The 21,115-nt window shown below is 37.9% G+C and overlaps 1 pseudogene; it reads left to right on the top strand.

Annotated features, from left to right (window-relative positions):
* The first annotated feature begins 19,753 nt into the window (after window positions 1–19,753).
* On the top strand, window positions 19,754–20,515 carry LOC149258245 (uncharacterized; annotated as a pseudogene).
* Window positions 20,516–21,115: the final 600 nt, after the last annotated feature.

Here is a 21,115-nt window from a genome sequence, read left to right as displayed (position 1 = left end):
TTGTGGGTGATACTCAGCTTTAGGCATTCATCTCTTTTGTTTTTAACCAGATAAAGTGGCTTAAAGCCCATAATACATTTCAGAGAAAGGACAATGGGTTAGATCTGTGGGTAAGGGGTGAACCAATAAACCCATTGCAACTGTGGAATAAGCATAGAAGCTTAATGAGAAAGAAGGGTGTGATCCAGACATTGGGACCCATTCATACAACAGTTGTCCAGAAAGGGGTAGAATACTTCCTATCCATCAAAGACCTTGCCATAGCAGTAGCCAAACTCCGATGGAAGACTTCCAATCATAATGTTTAGGACAGAGAGCCATTCAATTATGCAAATTTTAAGTTAGCTGCTGATCGCCTGGTTACCTATAGTAACCTCATCCTGAGAGAAGGCCCGTATTGGTTAGGTTGTAGGTTTCGAAGTCCAATTATCTGGTATCCTGCACCAGGGTATAAGGCCCTATATGAATTTCCTGAAGGCCAGACAGGGCATATTTTTGAATTTTTAGCTACACATCATGGTTTTAGACCACTGCATGAAAATCCTTCTCTAGCATATTCCCTAACTGCCTTGCATGTAAATTACAATGTTTTCATGAGGGCATGAAAAAGGGTAAGCAAGGGGGTGTGTTGAGCATTGGAAAAGGTATGTATTTACCATTTATTTCTTTATCTTTTCCTTTAAATCATAACTCCTTTACATTCTAAGATGGTAATATGTCAAAGAATTATGATAGAATTAAGGAGATTTGTGATTGATACAAAATAACTAATTATTGTCTTTTTCTATGCAGAAAGTGAAGGAAATAGAAAATCATTATTCGGGAGGAAAAGAAAAAGCAGAAGCAACTACTGTCCCTTTGACAAGAAGTTGTATCCAGATGAGGAGATCAAGATCGGAGTGCATGGTCCAGGAAAAGGAAGAGAAAATGCGGCATCAGTGCAAGAAGACAAAACGATAAGTTGGAGATCAAAGATATGGCGAATCCCTCAGGATCCTTTGATCCTGAGGGATCGCTGCTTCAAGACTTATCTATATTTTTTATACTTCTGCCTGGCCATTATAAAAAGGGACAACGCTGCTAGCCCAAGGGGCAGATATTATTGTCAATTTGCAGGACTTATTGTTGTAATCTTAACTTTGATCATCGACTCTCTTTAAAGAGCGATAGCTGTAACTCTGCCATTTATGATTAATATATAACTCAGTTGCTGTTCCGTTATCTGATCCTGGAGTAAATGCAGTAGTGCTTCCCTGGTGGCTAAGGGCCCGACCCTAGTGGATCACTTGCTTCTTGTATCATTATTTTACGATTACGGTCGTGTGTGGTTTGATTTCCTTTACATTTCTTTAGTTCGCTTTACTCAGTAATCTTTTGTTTCTGAACATTTCATTGAATTGCTCTGTTATATCAAAATCGTAATTGGATAGCAAGATTGTTAATTACAACCAAAGATTCTGCTGTTCATTTACAGATTGATATCATTGTTCATTTACAGTTGCGATTGTTGTTCATTTAGCTACAGTTCACTTACAATTGCGATTGCTGTTCATTGAGCTACAGTTCACTTACAATTGTGATTACTGTTCATTTGGTTACTGCTCCATTATAACTGCAATTGTCGTTCGTTTATAACTGTGGTTAATGTCAATTATGCTAGAATAAGATTACTGATTCTATAGTTGCTGTGTGTTTACACTTGATTAAGTTTGTTGTTCCTTTCTTGGTTAAAGATTGTTGTTTGATTCATTTCAGTTAAGATTGCTGCTTAAGTCATTTATGTAGATTAAACTTTGTTGTTTGATCTTTTAAATAGATTTAATTGTTGTTCCTTTTCTGTTAATTGAATTGTTATTTCCAATATTTGCTTTAGTGTGAATAGAAAGATCCACAACTGTAACGAACATTGACTACTACTGTCTAAATTCTTAGATTGGAGGTCTTGTCTGTAATTGATTTCCATTTACATCAGTTTATAGGGGAAAAATTTATCATCACTGCATCCTTGACTGATGGTTGTTGTAGTTTCTTGAGTGAATGATTTAGTTACAAAGCATTTAAGTTTCTTTCCATTCATTAGATTTTATTTCCAACATTCATTTACTTTTTCAAAGCACTATACTGCAAGAATTACTCTTGAACAAGTGACCGCCTCAGACTGAGTACACTCTTGAGATAAAAATGGTACCTGGATTGATAATTAATGTAGGGTAAATAGGGGTTAAAAGACACCCTTTTATCGCTCAACATCCAGCTGGAAGGAAACCCATTGGAAGCAAATGGGTGTTCAAGAAGAAGACAAATGTAGATGGAAAGGTGGAGAAATAAAAAGCTCGGTTGGTAGCAAAAGGTTATTCTCAGGTTCCAGGAATTGATTTTGGTGATATTTTTTCTCCTGTTGCCAAGGTAGCTTCTATTAGATTACTTTTATCTATTGTTGTTGCTTTTGATTTTAAGGTAGAACAACTGGATGTGAAGACAACATTTGTTCAGGGGATCTAGAAGAGGAGATCTACATGAAGCAACCTGAAGGCTTTATGGTGAAGGGTAAGAAAGAACTGGTATGTAAGTTAAAGAAGTCCCTTTATGGGTTAAAAGAGTCACCAAGGATGTGGTATCAGAAATTTGATACATTTATATGAGGACTTGGATTCACCAAAAGCAAAGCAGATCACTGTGTATTTTAAATTAATTGGTGACCTTGTTATTTATCTAGTCTTGTATGTGGATGATATGTTGCTGGTTGGAAATGACAAAGAAATTATCCAAGATTTGAAGACCCAATTATCCTCCAAATTCGACATGAAAGATCTTGGTGCTGCAAACTATATTTTGGGCATGGAAATTAAAAGAGATCAGGTAAAGAAGAAACTCTGGTTAAACTAGAGGAAGTATGTCGAGACAATACTGCAAAGGTTTAATATGCAGGATAGTAAACCAGTGAAGGTTCCTATTCCTGTAGGTGTGAAGTTATTTGCTGAACAGTGTCCCGAGACACAGGAAGAGGAAGAGGACATGTCCTATGTTCCATATGCAAGTGCATTCGGTAGCTTGATGTATGCAATGGTCTGTACTAGACCAAACATTGTACATGCAGTGGGAGTATTGAGTAGGTTTATGTCAAAACCAGGAAAGGAGCATTGGACAATAGTGAAGCGTGTTTTCAGGTATTTACGTGGCACTAGTGATTATGGTTTGTGCTACCAAGGAAGACCAGAATTGGACAGAGTGTTGGATATTTGTGGCTTTGTTGATGCAGACTGGGCTGGAGATATGGATCAGAGAAGATCTACAAATGGGTATGTGTTTAACCTATTTAGAGGTGCAGTCAGTTGGATGAGTAAGAAATAATCTGTAGTGGCACTATCAACTACAGAGGCAGAATACATGGCAACCACTCATGCAAGCAAAGAAACAGTTTGGTTGCAGAGATTGTGTTCAAGTATGGGGTTAGTACAGGGAGCTATAAGGATAGACTGTGACAACTAAAGTTCAATTTTCTTGGAAAAAGACCCTGCTTATCATTCAAAGACAAAACACATTGATGTTCAATATCACTTTGTGAGGGATATGATAGAAGAAAAAAAGTTGTTGTTGGTAAAGGTGGACACTTTGAAGAATACTATAGATGCATTGAAAAAATCTATGGGCTTTGAGAAGTTCTCTTAGTGTAGAGAAACAATGGTCATCGCAGGGCTAGATAAATGACTAAGCTCCCCTGTGGAAAGAAAAGAACAAGTGGGAGAAAGTTGGGTTGTGTTATATTCTTTCCATTACTAGCCCACGTAGTTAACCGAGGAGTTAGAGGGGGGGCAGAGCCCCCCCTTTGTTGCACCGATTGCGCAGCGGAGGGGTTTGGGGGGGGTGGGTGACCCCCCTCTAAGGGGTCCAAGGTAGTGCCCCGGGGAAATTTTTTTTGACCCTATATTAGGTTGCGCGAAGCTACCTATGGGTTTGTGCATGGTTTTCACACATGGTTTTGGACATGATGGTTTTCGGTCCATAGTTTTGGACACGATGATTTTCGGTCCATGGTATTGGATGCTTCAGCATGTATAAATATGTATTGTAACATTGAAAGGAATATAATGAAAAATCAAGCTGGTAGTCCCGGTTTTGGGATCCAAGGGAAAATCTTTGTGTATATGTGTTTTATGTGTTATGCTCTCGCATTGTTTATTTTCTGTGTTTTAGAATTCGTATGCAGGTAATTTATGTATGGGGTTAAAACCTACATATTTTTATCTTGTATTTATGGATTTCGTGTGTGTGATCCATGTTTAAGTCTTTTTCAGATGATTTACCCTCTCTTACTTTATTGGTCCCACACTTAGCCATTTTGGAGTTCTTCTTGGTCCTCCTTCCCAGTGCGACTTGTGAATGAATTATACCTATTACCAAGTGATGAGCATATCCCATTCATGATCCTAATTGATGCAACATTTATTACCAATACATGTGCACTAAGCACTTCTCAAGATTATCTCAAATCATTGCACATTGATAACTTTCCAAGAACAATCATCTAACCCTAGTGGCTCATAATGATTCACTGGAATAAGTTTTTATTACCTCTACCTTGCATAGAAAATTAATTAATTATAGAGGATATAAAGGACCCCTTCCATACCCTTTAAAACAAGATTACATCATGAAAATTCCCTACTCCTTCCTTAATGTAGTGGAGCACTTTCTAGGCTAAGTAACCTAGCTTTTTGCTACCTCCCTAAGTGTAAATCACATTCTAGATGAATAGTCAGCTACTGTTGGGCCAGGGTGCACTAGCATAAGAGTAAAAACACACTTCATATGAACAATGACCCCTTGCTAAGAAAATCTATGCTTTCCCTCAAGCCTTCTCTTTCCTTCAGTGCAGTGTATTCTCAAGCAACAAGCCCTCAACCTTGTTCCTTGTTCTTCCCCTCTACGTTGAACACTTGCTTGAGCATATTTCCTTCAATGTATGACATATTAAAAAGGATTAAAAAGGCATCCTCTTATCTATTTACCATTCAAACTATGTTATTTGTGTCTTCCTTTCTTCTCTTCATGGCGCATGGCACAATCTTAACCAACAAGCTCACCACCTTGTTCCTTGTGCTTCCCCACTATGCTGGACCAAGGAGAGCCCCACTTTATAGCACATAGCATAGTAATAGTGAATAGGGGTTCTTTCCTAGGCCACTTTTTAGTTCAATTGTTCTTTCCTTATCAAGCCTTTCCCTTTCAACTCCCACACATGCCTATCATAAGTAGTCCTTCCCATGAGCTAGGTAGAGACAAAACATAAGATTCTAAGATTGATTTTGACTTTTCATGAGTGATATTCATTAACAAGAATATCTTCCTAGTATGAAAAGGTGATGCTAAAGTAATATTTCAAGTAGAATACACAAATAAGAACTTACAGAGAAGAAGCACAAACAAGAACCATCACAAAGACATGAAGTAAATCCTGGACCAATACAGAATGGAGGCAATTCATGATGACTTAGAATATTCCAATACTGATCCAAGACCCTTTTGAGGGTGAATGATAAGAAAATAAGTGGATGATTCATGAATTCATAGTATATATTAGATATTTCATGAAGACAGAATATAAAGAAACAAGAAGAACAACTTGTCATCTCCAACTCATCAATAAATTCCATGTCATCATTGTCAAGTTGTAACTTATACCAGTGTCACCACATTGGTCGATATGTGTCCATGTGTGATGCCACATCATGTGGAATGTAATGATGTAGTATCAAAAGGAAAAATACAAAATTTAATGTTTGTAAGTCCAAGAGCCATATGTGGAATATGAAATGTCACATACTCATATATGGACAAAAATCATCTAGAGAAGTCCAAAAGTCATTTAAAAGTTCAAGAGTTGTTTAGAAGTCAAAAGGACATAGTAGAAGTCCAAGAGTCATGAGGGTAATTCAAGAGTCAAGGGGAGATGAAAGGTCATTCATCTTGTTATAAAATCAACCTCATAACTCAAGCAAAGGGGCTTTTGGAGTCTTAGGCTTTGGAGAGCTAGTCTTGGCTTCTCTAACTTAGCATAGGAGAGAAAACTATTATTTTGAGAAACAAGAAGTGACTTAATGTTCCACTAATGGAACTAGTGCCTCACCATTGTAATTGTGTACTTCGATATTTCACCTAATATTGAAGCTCATTGAGCCAACATACTTTCATGCATGTGTCAAGAAATTTTTGAGACTATTCTTTAGATATTTTCCGTAAATGTTATATTCATATGTACTAAGGAAATTGAACTGCTTCATTGAATTTGGTACTTATCTTGTTGAATGTAGTTGCATTTTCTTGTGAACTAATTTACAAGTTAATCAACAAATATTTCCTTGCTCTTGTATGCCTCTCTTAGGATAGTACTATTACTGTCCTTCTAGAGACTCACTCTTGTCTCCCGCTCGTGAAGGTCTCCTTTCAAACATTCTAATAGATGTTACATAATCTCAAATTACTTGCTTGTTCGAAGGTTATGTGTATAATATCTTATGTTATCCATTGAAACCAAGGTAAACCTTAAGTTATGGTGGTTGGATCGATACTCTGGATGGGGATCCTACTCCAAACGACGTGAAGTCTAATTGGGACTTCACATCAGAGAGACCCTGTGTATGTTTGTGGTAACTAGCACCGTCAACAACTAGTCAAAAAAAAAGATGTCAATAGAACCAAGCTCGGCCGAGGCCCATAAGGAAAAACATGGAGAATATGTATAATAAAAAGGACACCCGATATGCTAACTTTATGTTGTCCAACATGATATGCATATATATAATTTTTGAATAATAAGAATCATGTATAAAAGTAGACTACGCATCTGATATAGCCAAAAAAACATGCAAAGATAAATGAAATTTGTTATTCTTAGGGGCACAACTAGAGAAGGTAGAGCACGCCTTATTTGTTTTCTTTAATTCCCCACTAGTCCTTATGAGAAGCTAGTCTTGTTTCGAAAGGATATCATCTTCTTCATTTCTTTCCCTACATACATGAGAGAGAGATATGTGAGAAATTCCTGACCCTATTAGAGATATTTTGAAAAAGAGGTAGGAGGGTATGATTTTTTAAAATATATTTTCCATTCATTCAATTGATCACATTTAAAGAGTCCCCACATATATAGAACTATTAATTTACTTGTCTTATATGTGTGCATGATAATATATATAATTATTGAGTTTATTGATAATGTTTAGGTATATTTCTAGGATTTATGTGAAGGAGTATGTTCCTATTAGTTAGGAGGTTTTTTGGGCCTAGTTGATTGGGATATTCTCTCCAACTACTTAGTCTCCTAGTTTGGTATTTTGTTGAGAAGTGATTGAGTGTCCAAGATAGTTTTCCTATTTTGAAAAAAAAACTCATATATTTATATGTATTATTATTTGATGTGAATATATTGAGAGTTCTTAGTAATTTCCCCAAATGCTTATGAGACATAATATGGGTTTCTGCTAGCCTAATAAGTTTCCATAGGCTAAGGAGGGGACATTTTTAGTAAGAGAACATGATTTGCCTAGGAAAAGCATTATAAATGCTTAAGGGGTGAAAAGGGGGACACTTCCTAGGCTAATGAAATTTCACTTTCATTTTGTAAAGTGAAAAGTCCATAAAGTGACTTTATAAAAAATTAAAAGGGTAAACTGGCAGCAAAAGTGGCCACTAAATTATAAAAAGGGAAAAGTGAACAATTTCTCCTCATTCTATCACTTTAATTTTGAGAAAAGAAGCTTTTAGAGAGTCTTTGGGAGAGAGTCCTAGGTTTTGAGAAACCCTAGCCATCATTTCTAGCTTCAATGTTGAAACTATACAACATAGTTTGTTCAAAGAGTGGAATCACTCATATTTCACAATTGCGATACCAAGGAGAATAAGATTTGTAGAAGATAATGGACGTATAATGTTTTATCAGTTGATTTTTATCTTCTGAAATTGAGTTTTATATGTATATTTTCACATGTGGAGGTCCAAGCCAAATCTAAGGTAGATATTTCCATTGTAGAGTGACCACACTCAACCATAAAATTAGTGGGTCGAAATGGAAAATCCAAGCTCACAATGACCGAGTTTATTTGCTAAAAGAGGGTCAAACTCCTTCCTTATTACCCTAGCCGAGTTCTATATTTTGAAGGGATGAGTTTGCCTTAGTAATAAGGTTGAAGTCATTCAAGTTTACTATAGGACTCATTCTTTAGAGGCTAGGACAAGTACTGACATTCCTACTTCGAGTTGAAGGCTGAGTTTATTCTATTTTCTACAGGATGAAGTGCTGAAAGGGATGAGTTCTTATATTCTATTGTTGGTGATCCAAATTGGATCCATGAAGAACTATCAGAAGGACCATGACTGTATCCGACCGGATAAACATCAAAGAATTGAGAAAACAGTGGTCAAAAACACCTGTGAACAGTGGCAGTTAGAAGCCAGCATGGAGCGACGAGGACCTCGGTCAAAGCGCGCTGACTGAGGCCCATGGAGACTGCGTAGGAGGCAAAACTAGCCCCTGGGAAGCCCAAATCGGGAAACAGAGGTAGCTTTTGATGCACACCTAGTCGCGCATCGCTAGGCAAAACCCTTGAAATGGGAAGACCCTAAGCGCTCAGTCGCGTGGGAGCCGGGAAAACCATGGGACAAAAGGCTAAAAGCTTAAAGGCGGGACCTGCTCCGAAACCACCGGTATTGATCGGGGGCATCTTTGGGCGGTAAGCTGTTTTGGTGAAAGCGGAGCGATTCCACTTAGCACCTAACACATGGCAAGCAGAGGAGAGAGAAAATCGCTGCTCATCGTGCGCTAACAGTCGAGCAAGTCAACCAGGCGAAATGAGATGATGGCGTTGGATCTGGGGGATCTAGATCTGACGATTGACATCACGCCCAATGGAAAAACTAGATTTAACAAGGGAATAAGCCACGATTCAAAAGAATTTGAGGTCCGCTTTGACCGCCAAGGTGGCGGAAGATTCATTCCATGACATAACCGAAGAATTGAACCGATGAAGCAGGCTGGTGCAGTTTGCAGGAGGACATGTGGCCACTCCCTGTGAGCCTGATGATGACGCCGAATAGGGAACTCCAAGCACAACTACAGTAGGCGATCCAATGAAGGTGGAAGAGGAATCGAACAACCATGAGATCGAATGGCCTTAAAGCCATGCACAGGTAAAGCAGAAACGGGGAGAATCGGAACCCGGAGAGGAAGACGGGAAGGAAAAGGAAGAAGACAAAGAAAACAAAGGAAAGACAGCCAAGCTGACCAAAGGCAGTATCGAGCACTAGAGAGTTTGAGATATTCAAGCCATCCTAGAGAGGATATTTCTGGACTGAGAACCACATTAGGCTCTCTCCATTGAAGACCAGAAAGGTCACAAAGCTAGTACGGAAAAGAGTTTGTGTACTCTAGTGGCTTGGGGCATCCAAGAACCACCCTGCAAAGCAAATTCTGTTCAGGAGACTCACATTGAGCTCCTTCATTGTAATTCTCTGCTTTAAGACAAAATAAAAGAAGGCCACCACTGAGAGCTGGATCGGAGATGTAGCCTTGGAGGATAGGGTGAACTCCTTATTAATTTCTTGTGTTCTTATAATTGCTTACTGTATTTCTCTGTTGTTTTCCATTTCACGTGTTTGTGTATTTGCAATCTGATCGATCTGTTGCCTAAATAACATAGACACACACCAGCACATGAGTCTGTAATACCTTCATTTATTAAATCTTTAACTGAGGTCACTCATAGGGTGATTATTAGATCAAGTGGTATTAGAGCACTAGGCTATAAGGTTAGACAAGCTTGTGTTGGTCTAGTTGTTGAATGCTCAATAGATCAAAGCTCAAATTAGGAGAAGGAGAATTGGTCGAAGCTAATCCTGAAATTGGGAGAGTCTATCCTCGGAAGACAATGTCAGAGGAAGGTTCTATGGGGCCAGACCCTCAGTTCATAGAAAGCTTCCTAACTATAAATTCCATGGTAGAAGAAATGTATAGGGACTTTAGAAAGCATAAGGATGAGGATTCATCAGGTTCTAAACAAGACAAAGAAGAAGATGAGTCTCACTTCCACGACCACTCCAAGGGAAAAGGGAAAGAGGAAAACTTTCTCACACCTCCTAATAGCCCTGTGCACAACAAGAAGGCATATTTGATCAAGCTAGATGTTAAATTTGATTTGGCTATATATTATGGAGAGTTAAATGCTGGAAATCTAGACAATTGGATTAGACAAATTGATGTTTATTGCAGAGTACAGAACATCGACTCAGACAAGAGCAAGATTCAGCTAGCAAGCCTACGCCTAGGAGGCACTACCTTGGTTTGGTGGGAAGGCAGAGCTCAAGCTGACATGAAAAGACATGGTAAGACCATCTCTGTCTGGAGTGAATTTGTTTCTGCAATAAAAAAGCAGTTCTATCCATTGGCCTACATGCAACAATCCATGATGAGTTGGCAAACTCTTCGACAGTTGAAAGGGCAAAGTGTGCAAGGGTACACTCAAGAATTTAGAAAGAGAGCATTGATTCTAGGGATCTCATTAGACTCACTAGAGACTCTTTTGAAGTACATTGGTGGTCTACACAGCTACATGAGGCATACCATCCTCATGTTTAATCCCACTAATATAGATGAGGTATTTGTACAAGCTACTCATCTAGAAGCTAGAGGAAAGAATGGAAATCCAGAAGTTGGGGGACCATCCCAACCCACTACAAGTAAGAGCAAGGAGAAAAGAAAGCAAATGTGGAAAGCAAGGAAGGCTAACACTGCACAAAAAAGCAAAGCTTCATGCACTCACTGTAAAAAGGATGGGCATGATGATGAGAATTTTTGGATTCTGCATCTAGAGCTGAGACCTAAGAAGTTCAAGGGCAAGAAAAAGAAGACTGTTGTAGCTATTCAAAAAGATTTGGGGTCAGACTCGGGAGATGAAACAACTATTGCAGCCACAGGTATAAAAGGTAAGAATTCTAAAGCATCTACTAGTAATTCTGCTCAATCTATTATTGATGAAGAAAATGAGAGAAAAAGACATGAGCTTTTCCATATTCGAGTTATTTCCAAACATCAAAAGATTGATACTTTGTTTGATAGTGGCTCACAAGTAAATTTAATTTCTGAAGCAATTGTAAAGAAATTGGGATTAGCAACCACACCTCACAAGAAACCATACCCATTAGGATGGTTGAATGATAAAGCACAACTACAAGTGACTAGATAGTGCAAACTCAAGTTTTCTTTTGGGTTAGCATTTGTAGATGAGGTGGAGTTAGACATAATTCCTTTGGATATATGTGGAATTGTTTTAGGAAGTCCTTACTTGTATGATAGAAAGGATATTTTCTATAGAGCTGAGAATAAGTATCTGCTTGTTAAAGATGGAATCGAATACTTTGTAAGAGATCATAAGCCAAAGAATAATTATACTCTCATAAACTCAGGGCAGATGAAAAGAATGATAAATTCATGCAAACAATTCTTACTGATGGTTGTAAAGGAAAAGAAACCTGATAAAACCAATGTATTTGAGGGTTGTAGTGCTAAGCAGCAAGCTAATTTAGAAAAGGTTGTTTTAGAATATGATATCTTGTTTCAGGAACCTAAAGGTCTGCCACCCAAAAAGGAAATAGTACATGATATTATTTTGTAGCAAGATGTTCCATTGCCTAATATTGGGATGTACAGGTTGTCAGCTTTAGAGAATGCTGAAATCAAGAAGCAGGTGCAGGAGTTGCTCAAGAAGGGGTTCATCAGGCCTAGCACATCACCATGTGGGTCACCAATCATTTTGGTGAGAAAGAAAGATGGCTCGTGGAAAATGTGCATTGATTACCGAGCACTGAATAAGATAACAATAAAAAATCGTTATCCCCTTCCTCGCATAGATGATCTTTGAGATTAATTGAAGGACGCTGTTTATTTCACCAAGCTAGACTTGCACAGTGGATACCATCAGGTTAGGGTTGCAGAACAAGATGCATGGAAGACTACATTCAAAACAAATCAAGGATTGTATGAGTGGCTGGTTATGCCTTTTGGCTTAACTAATGCTCCTGCTACTTTCATGACATTAATGAATGATGTACTCAGACCTTTTCTTGATGATTTTGTTATTGTGTATCTGGATGACATTTTGATTTTTAGTAAGACGTCGGAAGAACATTTAAAGCTTGTTAAGCAGACACTAGATATTTTGTAAAGAGAAAAAAATTATGTTAAACTCTCAAAATGTGAATTTGGCAAGACATATCTGAATTATTTGGGTCATATAGTAGGCGGTGGTGAATTGAAAATAGAACCCTCTAAAGTGGTAGTCATTGTAAACTGGCCTAAACCCAAGTCTGCTACAGAAGTGAGAAGCTTCTTAGGAGCATCACAATATTGGAGGAAGTTCATTTCTAACTTTTCCTCAATTGCAGCTCCCTTACATGCTTTAACAGGATTGAACAAGGTGTTTCAGTGGGGAGGCAAACATTAGAAAGCCTTCGACACTTTGAAAGAAAAGATTAGTACAACACCTGTACTAGCACTACCTGATCTGCAAAGACCGTTTGAGATACAAACTGATGCCAGTGACTATGCCATGGGAGCAGTGTTGATACAACATGATAAACCCATATGTTATCATTTTGAGACTTTTAATCCTACAGTAGTTAACTATCCTACATATGATAAAGAATTGTATGCATTAGTTCAGAGTGTGAAAAAGTGGAAACATTACTTAATGGGAAAAGAGACAGTAATACATACTGATCATCAACCACTTCAATATCTACACTCCCAAACCAAGTTGCAGCAATCAAGACATTACAGATGGATGGGTTTTCTACAACAGTTTCATTTAGTCATTAGATATAAAAAGGGCATACATAACAAAGTTGCAAACATATTATCTAGACCCATTATAAATGCATCTGCTATACTTAAACATAATTCTATACTACATGAAAGCTACATTGAACAATATGCTCAAGATATAGACTTTAAAGATGTATATGCAACTTTGAGTCCAGCCAAAAGAGTAGAAGAATTGGATTATCATGTGAAGGACCGAATCTTATACCATTGTGGGAAACTCTGCATTCCACAAATTGAGAGAATAAAGATAATTAGGGAAGCATACACTTCTTTGATATCCGGTCACGTTGCGGTAAGTAAAACAGTTGCACAGCTGCAAAGGTTTTGTTATTGGCTGAAAATGAATGAGACAATTTCTAGATATGTAAGAGGGTGTGCTCTGTGTGCTAGAAGCAAGCCTAGTAATAGAAAACTAGGCTTGTACACTCCATTGCCAGTTCCTTCTCACCCTTGGGAAAGTGTTTCCATGGATTTTGTTGGAGGACTGCCTAAATCTAGGAAAGGTCATGATTATCTATATGTTTTTGTGGATAGGTTCAGCAAAATGTGTATTTTGATACCTTGTAATAAACAAATTACAGCTGAACAGACTGCAAAATTGTTCTTTGAACATGTATGGGTTCATTTTGGATTACCCACTTCTATTGTATCTGATTGAGACACTCGATTTGTGGGGAAGTTTTGGTCAAGTTTGTGGGAACTGATGGACACCAAACTGAAGAAAAGCATAGCTTTTCATCCACAAACTGATGGCCAGACAGAAGTAGTTAATAGGACAGTGATCCAGTTACTGAGAGGATATTGCAGCAAACATCCTAAGCTTTGGGATGAACATTTGTGTTATGTGCAGCATGCTTACAACAGAGCAAAACATTCTTCTACACAGAGATCTCCTTTTGAGACCTATTTTGGTTTCACACCAAGGTCTCCTTTGGATTTTGTCTTTGGTAAAGATACCATGGTTGATGGACACAGTGATGTGGACAGGGCAACTAGGTTCATTGAACAGATCCAGGAGATCCACCAGGTAGTATAGGAACAGCTAGAAAAGAGCCAAGCCAAGTACAAGGCTAGGCATGACAAGCATCAGATGGAGCATAGTTTTAAAGTTGGTGACCAGGTCTGGCTATATATCAGCAAGGATAGGACGCAAGGTGAAGGTAAGAAGCTAATTCCTATCAGGTATGGACCCTTCAAGATACTTGAGAAGATTGGTGAAAATGCTTTTCGCCTCCATCTACCAGCTTACATGCACATCTACTGAGTCGTAAATGCAGATTGCTTGAGATTGTTTGAACCTTCAATGATTGAGGACCCTGAAGAGCAGAGTCAATTGCCTTCTATTAATGACCTGCTACCTAAATATCTTAATGAATTGTAGGACGACATAGTACTGGATAGGAAGGTGAGGACAATGCGCAAGGGAGACGTGGAGTACCTCAGCATTGGGCTCAAAGGTTCAAAGCTGAGCAGTGCAAAGTGGATTGAGATTGGACAAGTGAGAAACCAATTCCCTCACTTAGTCGTTGCTTAAAAACCAACTTTTGGTGGTCCAAAAGCTTTTTAGTGGGAAGGTCGTGATCTGAATTGGATCCATGAAGAACTGTCAGAAGGACCATGACTATATCCGGTCGGCACAAACATCAAATGATTGAGAAAACAACGGTCAAAAACACCTTTGAATAGTGGCAGTTAGCAGCTAGTGTGGAGCAATGAGGACGTCGGTCAAAGTGCACTGACCAAGGCCCATGGAGACTATGCAAGAGGCAAAACTAGCCTTTGGGAAGCTCGAATCAGGAAACAAAGGCATTTTTTGATGCGTGATTAGCACCTAGTGCCTAGTGCTAATCACGCATCGCTAGGCAAAACCCCTCGAAATGGGAAGGCCCCCAGCGCTCGGTCACGTGGGAGCTGGGAAAATCGTGGGACAAAAGGCTAAAAGCTAAAAGGTGGGACCCACTCTGAAACCGACGGTATTGATCCGGGGCATCTTTGGGCAGTAAGTAGTTTTGGTGAAAGTGGAGCGATTCCACTCAGCGCCCAATGCGTGGCAAGTGGAGGAGAGAGAAAACCGCCGCTCATCGCGTGCTAATAGTAGAGCAAGTCAATTGTGCGAAATGAGCATATGGCGTTGGATTTGGGGGATCCAGATCTGACGGTTGACATCGCGCCCGATGGAAAAACCAGATTTAACGAGGGAATAAGCCGTGATTTAAAAGAATTTGAGGTCCACTTTGACCGCCAAGGTGGCGGAAGACTCATTCCACGACGTAACCGAAGAATTGAACTGACGAAGCAGGCTGGCGCAGTTTGCAGGAGGACATGTGGCCACTCCCTGTGAGTCTGATGATGACGCCGAATAGGGAACTCCAAGCGTAGCTATAGCAGGTGATCCAGCGAAGGTGGAAGAGGAATCGAACAACCATGAGATCGAATGGCCTTAAAGCCATGCACAGGTAAAGCAGAAACAGGGAGAACCGGAACCCAGATAGGAAGATGGGAAGGAAAAGGAAGAAGACAGAGAAAACAAAGGAAAGACAGCGAAGCAAAGCAAAATGAAAGACAAAGGGCTGAGCTGATCAAAGGCAGCATCAAGCACCAGAGAGCTTGAGAGATTCAAGCCATCCCAGAGAGGATCTGTCCGGGCTGAGCACCACATTGGGCTCTCTCCATTGAAGACCAAAAAGGTCACAGAGCTAGTAAGGAAAAGAGTCTGTGTACTCTAGTGGCTTGGGGCATCCAAGAACCACCTTGCCAAGAAAATTCTGTTCAAGAGACTCACATTGAGCTCCTTCATTGTAATTCTCTACTTTAAGACACAATAAAAGAAGGCCACGATTGAGAGCTGGACCGGAGATGTAGCCCTGGAGGATGGGGTGAAATCCTGGTTAATTTCTTGTGTTCTTATAATTGCTTACTGTATTTCTCTATTGTTTTCCATTTCACGTGTCTGTGTATTTGCAATCTAATCGATCCCTTGCCTAAATAACATAGACACACACCAGCACATGAGTCTGTAATACCTTCATTTATTAAATCTTTAACTGAGGTCACTCATAGGGTGATTATCAGATTAGTTGGTCATATTGGATGTTGTAGCATATCTCTCTATGTGGGTTGAGTTTCCTTGTAACTGTGGGTCAAATCACTCAATAAGAGATGAACTTGTATGTTGAAAAGGGATGTGATCAACTTGTTGTTATAAGTCAAGTTTGAAAGTTGATATAAACGAGATTTATCATGCTGAGTATATACTTGAGATTGGTGATATGTAGCTCATTGTAACTAGTGTGAGAGGCTATGTTTTATGTCTTGTAGCTAACCTATGACATTGTGCAATACATGTTGCAGCTCACTATGGACTCTACTCTTATTGGGCAACGTCTAAAATCAGGTTCTATTATTCACTAAGACTTGTATTATATTTTGTTAATGTACTAATATAGTTATGGTCCTCTAAAGAGTCACTGTGTAAATTCTAAAGCATTATATTAGTGAAAAACGTGGTCATTTATGGTTGTTTTCTAATGTATCAGTAGTGTCTACTTTGGTTGTGTTGAATATGAACATGATAATGTTATCCTGAAGTATTTTCTTAAAGTGTATTTCTAAGAATTACATACTTAATTGAACCAAAAATCAAATAAGCACACCTAAAACAATTTTCCTTCCAACAGTTTGTCAAAATATCTCATTGAGAATATTCAAAAAACCCAAAAAACACAGTAGAAATTTGGGTTATTTCCAAGTTGGAATTTTACATTCTCCCAAATTAAATTGGTATCCAAGTAGGTTTGGGCCTCACTTCATCATTAGAGGGTGTAGGTGAAATATGTGAGAGTAGAAGAGTAGATTGAGGTATGAGATAGTGATAACAAGTTTGGGATGTTGAAGTGTTGAAGGAAGAAACTCTTATGGAACTGTTCAAAATAGAAATAAGAAATGTTAAAAATAACATCAAGAAAAATCCTAATTTAATTTGTCCTTGAATTAAATTGGGAATAAAATTGTAACTCCACATATCATGAAAACTTGTAATAGCTAACTAAGTTAATTTGGCTTAGTTGAATCTATTAATTTGAGTTGGAAGTCTATCTAGAGTCATGTACAGTGGTTCCTAAATTTTAGGGGCTGAGGTTGAGTTATTTTTTGAGTTGTAATTATTTAATTCAGTTAAATTGAGTTAATGTTAGTTAAACTAGTTCCAACTGATGGAGGAACTAGTAAGAGGTCAGACAGTGTGGTGTTTCTTCTTATGTTCAATAGGTTAACTAATGATTCACTCAAAAATAACTCATGCGTGTCAAATATTAGAGTTACCCATTTGAGATTGGAGTTCAAGGATAGTGTACTATCATTTGTATAATTATCCGAAGTGTATAGATGGTGCATGTAGTTAGAGGAAGATCCTAAAGGAACCTGTGCAATCCAATTGAGGAAAATGCTTATTAAATAGGGGCCTAATTCCTCATTGAACAATGCAAGGAAATAGGAGCTTGGTAGACAAAAAATTTGGATAACTATTGGTTGGAGCTTGTTTGTGAAGCAGTGATATAGATTGTGATGGTGGAGAGGTTGCCTAGGCTTGAGCAAAGCATTGTAATATTCTCATATTTTTTTATTAATGCAATATACATATAGCAAGGGTTTTTAGTTGTGGCTTTCCCTACAAAATTATTGTGTTATGTTTTATTGAATTCTTTCTCGTTTATGCATCCTGATTTCATTGATAGTTTATCGTTTCTGCTTATGAGTAGAGTAGATTCAAGTAAATTATTTTAGCATATTACAGTCTGCAATTTGAATCTACAAGGAATTTCGATAGGAACTAAGCAGATTGCTGTGCCTATTATGTCCATTGTGGAGTCGAGAAAATTGTTGTGGCTATTATGGAGTTGAGCAAACTATTGTGCCTATGATGGAGTTGAGTAGACTATTGTGCCTATTATGGGGTTGAGCAGACTATTGCACCTATTGTGGTTGTTGTGTAGATGAACAAATGGTTGCACATATTGTGGAGCCGAGCGAACTATTGTGATTTTTTTGGAGTAGAGTGGACTATTGCACCTATTATCATTGTTATGGCTATTGTGGAGATAAGAAGACTCATGAAATGTATGTGGTTTGGAACATGAAGCCAGTGAAGCCTATGTGGCATGGCATGAAGTGATCTACATAATTTGTGTGAATCTATGGTGTGTTGTTCGTGTGGAGGATGCATAGACCTCCTATTGCGTGTTAAGGAGCATGAAACAAGAAAATATTGGTGCAACAAGAAGATGAGTGCAACTTGTGTGGCTCCTTACTCTAACTTTCGAATTGATTGGAAGCTACTGAATGAACTAGTAGAAATTTGCATTAGCTAGTGTCAAGTTGACTAATGAATAATGAATGAGTTGAAGCATTGGAATGTTTTGAGATCTGGAGCATTAAGCATCGGATAATGCCAAATTTGTGCATTTCTCCCTATTGTGACCTCTAGCCTAGTTCGTGGTGAACCTGAAGTGAAGGTTGCTGATTGGAAGGTCATGAGGGTTGTGTTGTGTGGTTGAGGAGACCATGGTTACTATATTTCCCATGTAAAATACCGTGTGAATTTCATGTTGTGTTGTTATTGAGTTGAAGCTTTTTTGGTTGTGGGTGTTGCATTCTTGTAGCCAAGTAATGCTGGAATGGGTGCTATGTATTGAAGCTTACATAGTAAATGTTGTTGAGATATGAACTAAATGCTGCCAAGCTAAGGAAGAACTACAAATTAAATGTTGGAAATTGTGACTAAGGAAGACTTTCATGTTGACCATCCTACAAATTTCTCTAGATAGACTATCATAATAGAAGACTGTGACACCTACACATAATTGGCCAACACTGAAGCATAATAGGATTTGGGAATGTTGTTGGAGATAATTCTAGAGGACGAAATTATGTCCCCACAAAGCAATAACAGAAAACAGGGGGCTTATTACAAGAAAGGAATCCCGCCAGTAAGAGAAATGAGTAGAGATTACCCAAGCCAAGTTCCTCCTCATGTAAGTCCAATCCCAAGCCATGTCTCCAAATGAAGAAAAAAGATACCAATTTGAATGTAATTATTCTACAATCATAGATTCAATTGTAGAAATTTGATGATGAGACATTCTCATTTACGGGATTATCATTGGTTGTATTTATTAATTGGCAGTTGCATCATCATCCAAGAATCCAAATTTTCATTCATTCATTTGAATTTTGTGGAGCTAAGTATATTATGGTTTATCGTCAATGTCAAGTGATACCTCATGAACACCATATCTAGAGTTTAATTAACCCAAGGTCTTCACTCCATGGAAAAAGTAGGAAAAAAGTTATAGAGCTCTCTAAAGCATGACCTTGGTTATCTATCATGGATATAATTTTGATTCTGACTAGGAAGGGAGATAACTTTTCATTGAGTGCAACTATAGATAGATCAAGTCCATTTGGATGGACCAATACTAAATTGGAAGAAAACTAGTTTTTCATGGGTGGATCGCCCCATGGATATGTTGTTGGCCCATGGATGTATAAAAGGTCTATGAAGCAAGCTTGACAATCCTCCAAGTCTAGAAAATACCATTACACACTATTAATTTTTTTATCTTTAGCAAGAGATTGATGCAACACAAGAGATGTAGTTTCCCATTCTTTGCTTCCTGTGATTTGAATCTGAATAGGAACCAACTTCACATCAAAACCCCAAAAAAGGTTGTGTGGATTCCGATGTTTAGATAAGGATGATTAAGCATAGGAATTAGTGTGTCGTATTTCCAGGGTTGTTGCATCATCCTTTCCTACGTCGTCAAAATCAAAATTACCTATTGAGGGAAGTAACAAAGTGAGGGGAACTAGTGGTGGTTGTGCATGGTCTCTTTGAGTAATGACATTCATATAAAATTCAAGGAGGAATAATAACTACAAAGATAGAAAAAATGTTACTTTTTTTCCCTATATCCTACTTGTACTAAAGAACTAGATTTTGGATGGATGCATCCCATCTTTTCTAGTTTAGTTGTACTAGGTGTAGTTATCATTTTTCTATATAAGACTAGTTCTACAAGGAAGCATTTTGAGAGTCAATGGAAGTAAAATCTTACCATGATGGATCAACCATAATTATTGTTCTATGGTTATTGCTCTTATAAATATGATATGGGAGATCAAAGGGAAACCTAGCTATGCCTAGAAGTAGCAAGGTGTTCGTATTTTTTGGACATGGGTTGTAATGCAAGGTTTTGGTATGTTGATTCGAAACAAATACCAATATCAATGATAATACAACCATATTCCATTAGGAAAGGCATAGAGAATGGATTTAGTATGGGGAGAAACTACAAGAGTGGAAGGCCAATTATGGTTGTCTACACCATTTTATTCATCTTGTATGGTTTCAAAGGATACATTGGGTTCCTTTTTCTTAAGGAAAGAATTGTTTATGGTGTTTCAGAATGGAAGGTGGTTGTATGTGGAATCTTATTGATGTTATTGGTTGTGGGATATTTTTTGAATATTGTGGAGACATTAGTTGTAAAGTTGAAAGTAAAAGCCAATATGAAAAGAAGCAAGAGCAAAAAAACCCTGGATCCAACGTGACTGAATTAATCAATCTCATGGAAGGAGTTGTAGTCCATTAACACATTCATTTTTGGAAATGTAGCTATGAATCAAGGGAAGTAGTCAATCATTTACCTATTGATTTTCCTACAAACAGTCAATGTGCAGTTTGTAATGTTATTATATTAATTTGAAATGCAATTTTTTAAAAGTATTCTTTGATGTTCTCAGTGAGTGTAATGAGAATATTATTTATGGATTTTAAACTCTACCTAGAAAGTTTTTTTAACATATTTTAGCTTTCATGGCATCAAATTTAGGGTGAAGTAACTAAATGAGAATGGGGAGATTAGTCTCAACATGGACAAAAGGAACTTTCTTGTATGAAAATCATGTGAACTATTGTAGTTGATACCTTCTTATGAGAATAAAAGCATATAAAATGCTCGTTATTGAGAGGAATATCAGGTCCATCAAAAGTCTGGTCACTAAAATACAAGAACATGTCTCCCCACTTGATGTTGATTTTACACCTGTGTGATCATTGGTTATGGAAATGTGAATATGTTAGATAAGGCTTATGCATTGTTATAGGAATGAAAGAGAAATGTATTCATCATTCCTGTAGGAGTTACAATGATATGATCAATGTGATGATGGTTCTACACAAAC

The sequence above is a fragment of the Pinus tabuliformis genome, chromosome 6, assembly GCF_031772625.1.
Source record: "Pinus tabuliformis cultivar Carrire ecotype Pingquan chromosome 6, CPIR1, whole genome shotgun sequence".
NCBI lineage: Eukaryota > Viridiplantae > Streptophyta > Pinopsida > Pinales > Pinaceae > Pinus > Pinus tabuliformis.
The sequence above is the reverse complement of the archived record's forward strand: the minus strand, read 5'-3'. Positions and strand labels throughout refer to the sequence as shown.